Consider the following 11023-nt stretch of genomic DNA (forward strand, 5'->3'; position numbering starts at 1 on the left):
AACAGCTCTGAAGTTCAGCCTCTCAAAAGTTTGCTGACTACTGTGCAAGAGAAACCTCTATCACGTTTTCCTAGACCACTCTGAGTTAGTGCTCAGCCTGTATCCTTCTCATTTTTAATTAAAAATAATTCCACAAAGGACTTGCGCTCCTATTTAATCATCAAATTCATAGCTTTTGATCACTAGGGATTCTGAATTTTGGCATAAAAAAAGGTCAATATAATTTTCACTCACATGTGCTCTATTTTGTTCTCAAGTTGATTTCCATCTCTGTCAAATGAAACTTACATGGATCACTGACATTCTGTTGAGGAACTCAGTGGCTCAGTAAAATCCCTTTTACATTAAGATTTCACTTAGGAATAGCATTATGACTTAGTATCCAGATCTAGATGTAATTTCACTACTTGCAAAAATATTCATATTAGGTCTAATTAAAAAATGTTCACAAACTCTGTTTGAACTGATTCTGGAAAAGTTAATTAAAATTTAGCTCAACCATAATTTTGAAGTTGTGGGAATTGCATTTCCTCAGCCCTTAAAAGGACTCAATAAGGTTACCCTAATTTGCTGTTAAATGTGTGTTTATTTGAAACACTGAAAGAATCTTGAAATCAAAAACTAACTCCTGAGATCAGGGGCTGGGGGAGCTACAGAACTCTGATATAGGCTCAGAGATGAAATGAAAGTCACTTCCATGTTCCAAACAAGCACAGTTCTTTCAGAGGAATAAGCTGAGATCTTTTAAAGGTTTTATGATGGAAGTCATAAGATTTACAAGGGAAAAGACCTGGATTTATTCCATATTGGCTGTAGAAAAATAGATGCTACATTCATAACTCTGTTGCTCTTCTTCTGTGCCTCTGGGTTCCATCAGAAGATGGCTATGCCAGCCAACATGTTAACTTGTGAACAAGCTGGTCCTGTCAACTCTCCTCTGTCTCCTGTCCCCCAGTATCCCTTTGCAGGCACCCACACTTCTCTGGCCCTGCAGGAACCCTTCCTACATTAGCAAAAAGGACAGTACTTGTTTTCCTGTGTTGTTCCCCGCAACAGCTCACTGTGGGGTGAGAAGCACTAAGGATCATCGTGAGACAAGGGGTTGGGAGCTGTGGCCAAGGCAAGGGAAGTTTGGAGTGTATTTTAGTTACAGCAAGCTGTAGGCTTGACTCATAACATCAGCTAACGGTCCTGCTCAGCATAGTAAAAGCTTTCCTGATCCCTCAGGCATCTGCTCAACATCAGATGGAAAATGTGCTCCAGTGGGTGGGAACTGAAGCAAGATCCTTACTCCCAATTCTCTAACTGATCTACTCCTCTCGCAGCCCCATTTTGAACCTTGTGGTTGGTCTAAAGATGAGGCCAAAATTTTTGTTAGCTTATGTGTATATGATCCCATTCACATAGAAACAAATTGATGAGGTTATAAGAGAGCAGGGTCAGAGAACTCAGATTTTGACTCACATGTATTCTTGCAGTCTACTTTTAGAAGCCAAATATGCCATGTCCTCAACGAGTTGAAGTGATTCCCACAGTGTTTGAAGGGTATTCCTACAAGGCATTAGAGTATTTCCTGAAAGACAAGTATATTCTTTGTCCTGGAATTGTTCATATTTCACCTCCACTAAATATAAGCGCTTGTTCATTTTCTTTGTGGAAATGCTTAGCAAGTAGGAAAGCATAGCATTCTAAGGCTGAAGAAAAGTTTTGATGGATTTTATTCCATGTGCCAAAGTTATGATATAATCCACTATGAAAAAAAAAAAAACATCCTACGTAAAATGGCATAAAAGTACAAGACTGAGTGGACATGATTAAAACACATGGTACTTTAAGTGTTTGCTTAATTTTTGTTGTAAAAGTTGTCCTACTGTTATTTGGAACATGTATTGTGACAGAGTAACCTATGACAATAATTTTAGATTACCTGGGTAATGTTACATGCAGAATGAAATAAACACAAATGCTCAAAGAAGAAATAACATCATAAATCCCAGAAATTCACATTATGTTAGGCATTTTTAGATACGGTATTTGTCCTGCAGACCACATGGTCAACCATTCCAATGCTATCCTACAATAATGGCTCCTCATAGTCATTTGATTGTTCAAATAGATCCAGATTGGGTTATATAGGCACAAAAATAATATTAACTTGACATATACATTTTATTTTATTGGGTTTTTTATTGGTGGTTAGTTTTTTGGATTTGGGGTCATGTTTGGTTTTTGGTTTCAGGTTTTTTTTGGGGGGGAGAAGGAGAAGTGGGGGTGTTTTCTTTTTCTGTAATCACATGAGCACACTGCAGATCCATGAAAACAAACTGAACATTTCAGTAATCAAGAGGGAAACTGGTTTTTTTTAAAATAATATTCCTGGATTTAAGAACAAGTAAGAATCAGGAACTTACTACTGACTTTATTAATGAATCGGTTTAAGTCAATTATAACCCCTATGCAAACTATTAATGAAACATCCAATATTGACTTCTGGATGACAACTAATTATTTTAGAGACTTTTTTTCTCAAACTTGAGGAAGTCTACTCCCTGCTTAATCCAAACACTGAAATTATTCTTTTAACTGAAATATACTCATTTTTCTTGGCAGTTTGAACTGATACATAGTGGCCAACTGACTTCGGTTTTATTAGATCTTGGAAACTCCTTGACCAGGGGAAACCTGACTCTTTCACCTGTACTAGGAGTTCAAGAGCGAGCATAAAAAGAAATCATCTAATCTTAACTCTGAAGCTGCAGCATAATAATAAAGACTAATTTATTTTTCCCAGCATTAAATGTAGGACTAATAAATGCTGGACTTGCTTTTTTTGTAAAAATTGACTTCTTTTTCTTTTTTCTGTCCTCCAGATTAAGACTGCATTTGTCCAATAGACTTTGCAAGTTCTGTCTCTCACGACTCATGTAGTTTCCTAGATTCAACTTGGAAGTTGCTCTGCCAGACCAGCTTAAACTGCTCATCAGGACTCCAGCTACTTCTACTGCTGTTTGAACAAAATAACTCTTACAAGTGTTCCCTAGTTTTTTCCAGTCAAAATAAGCCAGAAATGCTGAAGCTATTTCAATGTAGTGTCTCTGCCAGCTGGCTTATTCAGACTGAAGTACAGCAGAGTCTCATCACACTTGATCCTTGATTGGCAGATTTGCAGGCTTGGTGATTTTGGGTGATATGTGCAGCTGACATTGGGCTAGTAACAATAACATCTTCAGTCAACACAGCTGGAACAGTAAGCATGCGTGTATCCAACATATTGGTGGATGAGCTAAAATAAGGAAAGTTTGCAATTATATGTGTCCTTCTTTTATTCATCCTGTGAAATCTGAGGAAAGACCACAATTTGGGTGATATTTGTGTGAATTGTCCAGACTCTTTGGTTGGATAAATGTTTTCTTAATACTTGAATTTCTTGGTAAGCAAAGTATCAGCATCTCAGTCTGGGAGTTCAGAACAGAAGAATTTTGCAGTGAAGGAGGCTGCCTAAGGTTGCCTCATAACTCATAAAGCTGTGGAGTTTTCATGCACTCAGTCTCTTATTGGCAAGCTAGTGTATGTACCTGCTGATGGTGAAAACATTATCTTTGCTTTGTCTGTGGAGATATTCAGTTTCTCTGCATAGGCTAAAAAGAAGTACCTTTCCTCAGACATTGGCAGAAAGCTTGAAAGAGAAAAGGAGACAGAAATCCTGTTAAAATATTTCACCCACTTCACAGAAAAGAATAAAGTGCACTGGGGAGGGCTTGATTTAAAAAGCTGGAGACCAGCCATACTTAGCATTTCATGCTTAGTTTTGCTTCTTGCTCTTAATGCCTAATCTGTTCACTTTGACTTTTTTATTAGAGAAAACAATAGTCAGCAGTCTTCAGTGTACAGATTTGGCAGTCAGATCCCGAATCCAGTCTCATTCTGGGATACATCAGTTGCAGCTCTGTAACGGTGAATGGACTTGTTTCAGTTTTACACTAGAGGAGCTGAGAAAAAATATATATCAGGCCCTGGAACTAAAGTAGAAGAAATAATAATAATAATAGAAAAAGAAAAAACAACTACTGCATTAACTTGAAATATTCAAGGGTCCAACAAAGTCAAAATACAAATTGAATGGTTTAAAATAATCTTCTGTGTCAGATTTATGTATCATAGAAATGTTACATGCAGAAGCTCAGTTCGGTTTGTCCAGTTCAGCCTGCCCTATTTTAGGGCATTGTCTTTGACTTCGTTGCCTTTTTGTTCTTCATTTGTCTCAAGAGTTGGCTTCCTGACCCTGAAAGACTGCATGCTAAGGAAAGGCTGGCTGCAGCCCTGCTTAGTGAACCTCCATGTCCACGCACGACCGGCTGAGGACACTCACGTGTGTTCCTGGCACCCTCTGGTGGGTGGTCTTGCTTACACACGCACAAAAGCAAGACATCCAAATTTGGACAGTTCAGAGCGTTTCGCACAACTCAGAAAGTTGACAAATGGCATTTAACAACCAGATTATGTTCAAAATGTATGTGATAGCTAGGTTTGATCATTTACTTTTATATATATTGCAACACAAACCTAGATTGCTGTATCAAAATATGTGAAATATGTGTGTTTTTTCTCTCTTCACCCCTACCAGGTATAGGTGAAGAGAGACATGGCATATATGTTCTTTTACTACCTTAGGGTGGTTATGAAGTGTAGGAAGACAATATGAATTTGTCAGGCAAAACATTCTGGTTGTCCAGTTAAATACAAGCTCCAGAATTTTGTTCCAGACATTGGTGAGTTTACAAAGCAGGTACAAAAATTATTCCTGCTTGAAAAAAACTGAGGGGATTTCACTGAGCAGCAGCTTTTTACCTCTTAAGTCACCCCCAAAGCCTTGTTTGATACTGCAAGCTCTTTAGTGTCAGAGGACTCCTCTTCTGGGCACTTCACAGCAGCAAAAGAAAGTAGCATGTGTTTCTAAGGGGCCCACAGTACCCCATGTCTTTCTGTCTGCTGCTAGAGCTGGTTCATTATGTTCAATACATTGGTGAAATAGCCTTCAAATGTTCCCCAGCTTGAAGTTTCTGTCTAGGTAACAGTGTATACCAGAAAGTACTCAAAACAGGATGATGAAAGTTGCTTCTAAATATGGATTTTACAATATATAACACCACCAGCAGAGGCTGTATGCCTCCCTTCTCAAATCCCAAATGTAAACCAGATGAAAAAAACAATTGTCTTATGGCGAAATACTATGCAAAATTCCTGTGCAAATGCCAACAATATAACTCTCTTCTCTTTAGATTTGGCTGAAAATTCTTTCAAACTAAATGAAACCACATTCCCAAACTCAGGCAAAACCTCCCCTGAGTTAAAAATTTTCAGTTCATTTCTTTCTTGTTTTTCTTCATTTCTTTATCTTTTTATTTGATCCCAGCTTTTAAAAAGAAGCAGCTAAATACACCTGGTAGCAACCATTTCTGATCCAGTAAGACTTGGAAATTTTCAAGAATAGACATTGGTGTGATGACACCAGTCTGTGGTTGTTAGATTATTAATTGAGAAGTTTGAATTTGTTTCTAGGAAGCACTCGAGCTTTTGGCTCCTTCTCCATATATGCCTTTGGAGTAATATGTAGACCGTGTTGTCACATAATGCAATCCCATTTTCATGTTACCTCTACTGAGCCACCTGCCTCAGCTGGTCACATGGCAAACATGACATTGATGTGACTGTTGATAATTTGTGTGCCATGCAGCTCTCACAAGCTTATTACTTGCAAGGTGACTGAAAATAAGCTGAAATCCATTGACATAGACAGCTTGACTGGAATGCTACTACTCCTCGTGTACATAAATATTTATCACAGGAAATGTCTCCTAGTTCTGTTGTGACTACATAATGAGTCTTATTTCTAAAACCATCTTCATGTTCTTTGGTTAGTACTTGAGAAGACTTCAACAGTCAACTTTCTCAGATTCATATGGATTTTTAAGTATTACCAATTTCCACTCAAACTTATGATGATGAGTCCTCTTTCTGTGAAAAATAGTCTGTGAAAAAACATCACTGTTTGAATATTGTAGTGTTTAAAAGCTAGAGACATGTTCTGACAAAAGGGAGATTCCTGAAGTGTTGGTTGGTGCCTCCACTTCCTGCCACCTGGAAGAAGGAGTGGGATAATAACCATCAAGAGATGCATCTGCCTATCTCTAAGCTGATCCTGGGAGACTGGTAGAAAACCAACATACTCCTGGGCTTCCTGAACGTTTACTTGATAGTGATGATTCCAGAAAGTTTCAGAAAAGTAATACTGCTTGTGGATTTGGAAATTTTGAGAACACAGCTTATTGTAATTAAACACTGTCAGGGAGTCACTTGAACAATTTAACTATCTGTATTTGAACTACCAGAATAGTCTCTGTCTAGGCTTTGGGTCAAGGTAACAAGCAATTCCCAGACAGCTGGTGGTGGGGATGGGTCATGGGTAATTCCAGCAGCCATTTCCATGTATCAAGACCTGTTTAGAGACTAAAAGCATTTAGTAGTATGGAGACAGACTCTGCCAGTTGGGCACATGACTAGAGAAAGGGCCCTGGCTGTCTTCTTTATCAATATTGATACTGAAAAATGTATCTTGTGTTTGCTAGAGCTGCCTGAACTCACTTCACACGGCATCAATTTGAAACAGAAAATACATTCACTCTTGAAACGACAGAGTTAAAATTTTGGTTGGCAAATTAGAAACAGCTATGAAAATCAATGTAATAATGTATGTGCACTGTTAGGTTTAAGTTCAGAATTAAAAAGGAAGTTTTCTCTTTTAGCTGATTTTGCGGTTTACCCCTTTCTATAATCTTAGTGCATATGCATTGCTTGTCATGTTCTCTTCAGATTAAATTACCCTCCTTGCCTTTAACACCATTCCAAGGGCTGTTCCAGAACTTTAAAAATCATGTCATATGAGAAATATTGGTGTCACTGTATCTTATAACAAGCTCAACATCCCTGTTTTGCATTTTATTCTTCCTTGACAGGAATGCTAAATGACATATTAAATTAACACAGATGACGGACTTAGTAGTTACTGCTGTTAAAGCTGTGCTGGAGACTGATTGAAACAGCATAGCTTATTTCCTAAACGGCTGTCGTAAACTGGTTTTGCAATCTCTGTGTCCCATCAGTGTAACCTCCTTTTTCACCTCTTTGTCTAGGAACAGGGATGAAAATCCCAGTTGATCCAGTCCCACCTGCAGATTGCCTGGTTAGTCCCCCAGGAGCTGGCAGTTAGTTGATAGGACTCAGCGTGTTGGAAAGATCCTGACTTTCTTTGTACCAATGAAGCAGGCTAAATAGATATCACCTTACATCTCTCTATTTTGTGTCTGATGAGAATATGAATGTTATAGTCAGATTAATTGCCTCCACTAGCCTGAGTTGATACAATCTTCTTTTCTTCACTACTACTGAGTTAGATTTTTATAATCTTTCATGTTTTTTTTTTTGAGAGAAGGGTGAGTCAGAGGAGGATAAAATGGAAATGTACTAGATTTTTCTGGTAGTAAAATAAAATAAAATAAAATAAGTAGAAACAGGCTAGGTGGCCTGAATCTACCTTATCCAGACCTGTTGAAGTCCATAGTCTATATGACTATAAAGTCAGAATGACATATTCACAGCTGTTTACGTGATAGGGTACTCTAGGATGGCATACCAAGATCTGCTTGTGGGGAGTATAGTGTACTTTCGGTGCCTGAACTTGTGTGATACAGAACTAGTCCTGGTTATATTTACACATCATCTTCTATATTGAGAGCTAGGTTCTGCACATCAGAGCAGTCACTGTCCAGTGTACTTTAGTCAACAGAAGACAATAAAGAGTGTCTCTCCTTCCCTTGCAGAGAGCATCCACATCAGATGCAGATCTGATGAGAATGTGGTTTCTTTTTCCCTTGGCAACTTTCAGCCTGAATTGTATGGCTGGTGTCTATATTAGAGTTTCTATTAAACTTTTGTGTTTGCTTTTGCTGCTTTTGCATTCTGTGCTAAGTTCTCTGTTAAGGGAAGACATAAAATACATGATGAGAGGAAACTTTGAGACTGCATCCTCTGAGGGCCAGGTGTTAGTTAGGCCATGTGTAATGACTATCAGAACATCCCATTTTAAGTCCTACAGGATCTGCAGTGTATATATGAGTGCATGTACATCTGAGTGCACATGTGAGAAGGGATCTTTGCCTCTAACCCCTCTAATGTATCATCTCACTGAATGCATCTGCAGGATACTGAGGAGTCTGTTTCCTTCCTCTCTATTCAGAGGGTGTCCTACACAAAAGGAAATCATGGGGAAATATCTGCTGCTTTATCCAGAATGCAGTCTCTGGCGATCTCTCTGGCAAAAGCATGATGCACAGGATTTCATGCAGTGCAAGTGAGTCCTGCTAAATCTCCCACTCACTCCTCTTATACAGTCAGGCTTACGTGGGCTCTGGAGTAAAATCACTGCCAGAAAGATGGGTGGTCCCATCTATTTTTCACATGAAAAGGAGTCATAGGTTATATGGGCACTGGAGGTTCTCTTTTGCATTAAAAGACCCATCATAGTTAAATCTTAAGTCCAGAACTGGTGCCCACAGGTTTTGGAAGTTTAGCATCTTAAAATAAGTTGTTGCTACAGTATATCCATGATTTGATTTCAGTAAGCACTCTCCAGTAAATTTTAGTTTAAACCTCAGACCTTCAACCCACAAGTTTTGTGTGTCTATGAGAAGAGATTATTAAAGGGACCAAAACTAACATGGACAAAAGCCATCTTAGTTGGCTTGTATCAGCAAAAATACTACTGTATGCTGCCAACAATCCCCCAAACTATTCCAGCCACTGATGTAAAAGCCTCTTATGTTAAGGAAACAAGGCTGCAAAGTGGTTCTGAGAGCAGGATTAGCAAAAACTGCTCCAAATTGGATCAGTGACCCTGTCTGAGGTTTGCTTTGACTTCCCTTCCCAAGTACAATTCCCACTCAAAAGCCTGATATTTTCTGGATCAAACTTCTAAGTTGTGTAGTTCTTACAAGCCTTTGAGGTACCTCAGCAATTCTAGTGGCTTCTGAAGCATTTAATTTGCATAAGCATCAACCAGCCTTTCCACATCTTAATTGAAAATACAGCAAAATCTAGAAAGAAAAGTTACTCTTTATTTAAAAGTAAAAGGAAGAGCATCACTGCTCCTGAATGTGGGCTAAGAAAGTGTTGTCATGAGATGTCCCATGTTTTACAGAGGAACTTCTGCTAAAGAAAATGCACTATGTCTTGTAAACTGAAAAAAAAAAAAAAGAAAAATAAATCAGAAGTTACAAGAATTCGGGTATAAACCTTAGGGAACATTGAGAGAAGAGAGTTTTATTTAAAAAAGGGGTTTAGGAACTTGGCAATTGAACCACAAAATTGTAAGAGAGGAAAATTTTTTTTTTTAAAAATCATAAATATCTTAATATACTCAAACTGATTTTTTTTTTTTTGTCAGTTTTATCTTTGCTGGAAACATCAGGGAATACCTGAAATAAACGATATTAAATTTTCATTTTGTTAATCATATAGCGAAAAAAAATTCTGCTGACATGCTGAGAACAATTCCAAGTAGCTTGTTTTCTTTCCTGATGAAATTTGTGAATACATTGAAGCACAGTCTGCTTCATTCGCGTCGCATTTATAAACCGGGTTTTCGCTATATTCACCTCAAACAACCGGTAGGTGGCAGAATCGGTTTATTTATTGCTAGGCTGAGCATAGGCGCTGCTACTCATTTAGGAGAATTCTAACTGCGCAAAAACAGTGTTTGGGCTATGGCCCACTGTGTGGGTCTTGCTGACTGTGTGTTTCCACTTGTATTGCAGTTATTATCTTTCTATTGTTTTACTGAAAGCTAAAATACTGACATGCACGCTAGGGTTTGGGTGTTTGCTGTTTCTTCAGTTTCAACACCAAGTACATCAGTATAAGAAGGACCTAAAAATGGGGGAGGGGGAGAGGAAATACTGCTGACCCTTTTCAGCCTTAATGAAAATTTGTAAGAAAATCACATTTTTCCTGGCTTCCATCTTGTTCTGTAGCTACAATTCTTGTTCACACACATTGCATAGGTTTATATCGTGTTCAGAAACCCATTTCTGGAAGCTACCCTGGTAACAAGGATCCTGCTTCAGAAAGAAAAAGTTGTTGATTTTTTTGAGGGCCTATTTTTGTTCCTTCTGCAATGGGTTTAAACCAAAACCTGTAGAATGATGTCAAGATCAATTAAAAAATGAAGAAGCAAGAAAGTAATCCTGCCCTATGGCTATCAGCACTGGGGGTGAAGTATAGCCTGTGAGGTAGAAAGTCCAGACAAAAGTTCCTGTTCTGTCTGACTTACATTTGGCCTTCAGTTATGTTGGGCTGCGTTGATCCCATTTTGTCTTGTTACTCCATGGGAGATTTCAGCCTGTCTATAAGAAGCAACACCAGCCAAAAATATTGAAATTGGTGTAGGCCTGATATTAGCCCTTTGGGATTTGAAACTCTCAAGTGGTGCTCACTATACCACTGACTGAGGCTGACCTATGAAAAAATTAAAGGTGGAGAACTAAGGAGAGAAAAGTCACCTCTGATTTCTCTCTCCTTTGTTCCTGTCTGAGATTGCCACCTAAACACTACTGTTTGCCACCTAAACGTTGTTGCATTTTCCTGTTCCAAGGGGCAACAGACAGGTTTTTATCTCGTGATCTCAGAAAATCTGCCTTAAAAGTACAGTGTGCTGTATCATTTAAACTTAGCAGACTGAAGGAGCAGGTTTATTCATTTATTTGAGAGGGAAAAGCTAATACTAAAATATAGAATATTTTATGGGAGCTTTTTTATAGGAGCTCCCATTTTGGCGCTGTTTAAATTTTTTCTTTCTTTATATTTAACTGTAACCTTCTAGGCTTGGTGAGGTCCCAAGTACATAGAGATTAAAGCCACAAGCTGGGTTGCAAATCAATGCTATTCCCTTAGAACTGGTTTGCTAAGCATT

At 38.3% G+C, this 11023-nt stretch overlaps 1 long non-coding RNA gene across 1 annotated transcript; it reads left to right on the top strand.

The window, feature by feature from the left end:
- Positions 1–4463: 4463 nt before the first annotated feature.
- LOC133278664 (uncharacterized) lies at positions 4464–8439 on the top strand. Its single transcript, XR_009746624.1, has 3 exons — positions 4464–4510; positions 7191–7282; positions 8294–8439. It is a non-coding gene; the product is annotated as an uncharacterized LOC133278664 (long non-coding RNA).
- The last annotated feature ends 2584 nt before the right edge of the window (positions 8440–11023 follow it).

Source organism: Pezoporus flaviventris, unplaced genomic scaffold, assembly GCF_033815535.1.
Source record: "Pezoporus flaviventris isolate CSIRO_AGI_PZ_B2104156 unplaced genomic scaffold, CSIRO_AGI_Pfla_v1 ptg000066l, whole genome shotgun sequence".
Classification (NCBI taxonomy): domain Eukaryota; kingdom Metazoa; phylum Chordata; class Aves; order Psittaciformes; family Psittacidae; genus Pezoporus; species Pezoporus flaviventris.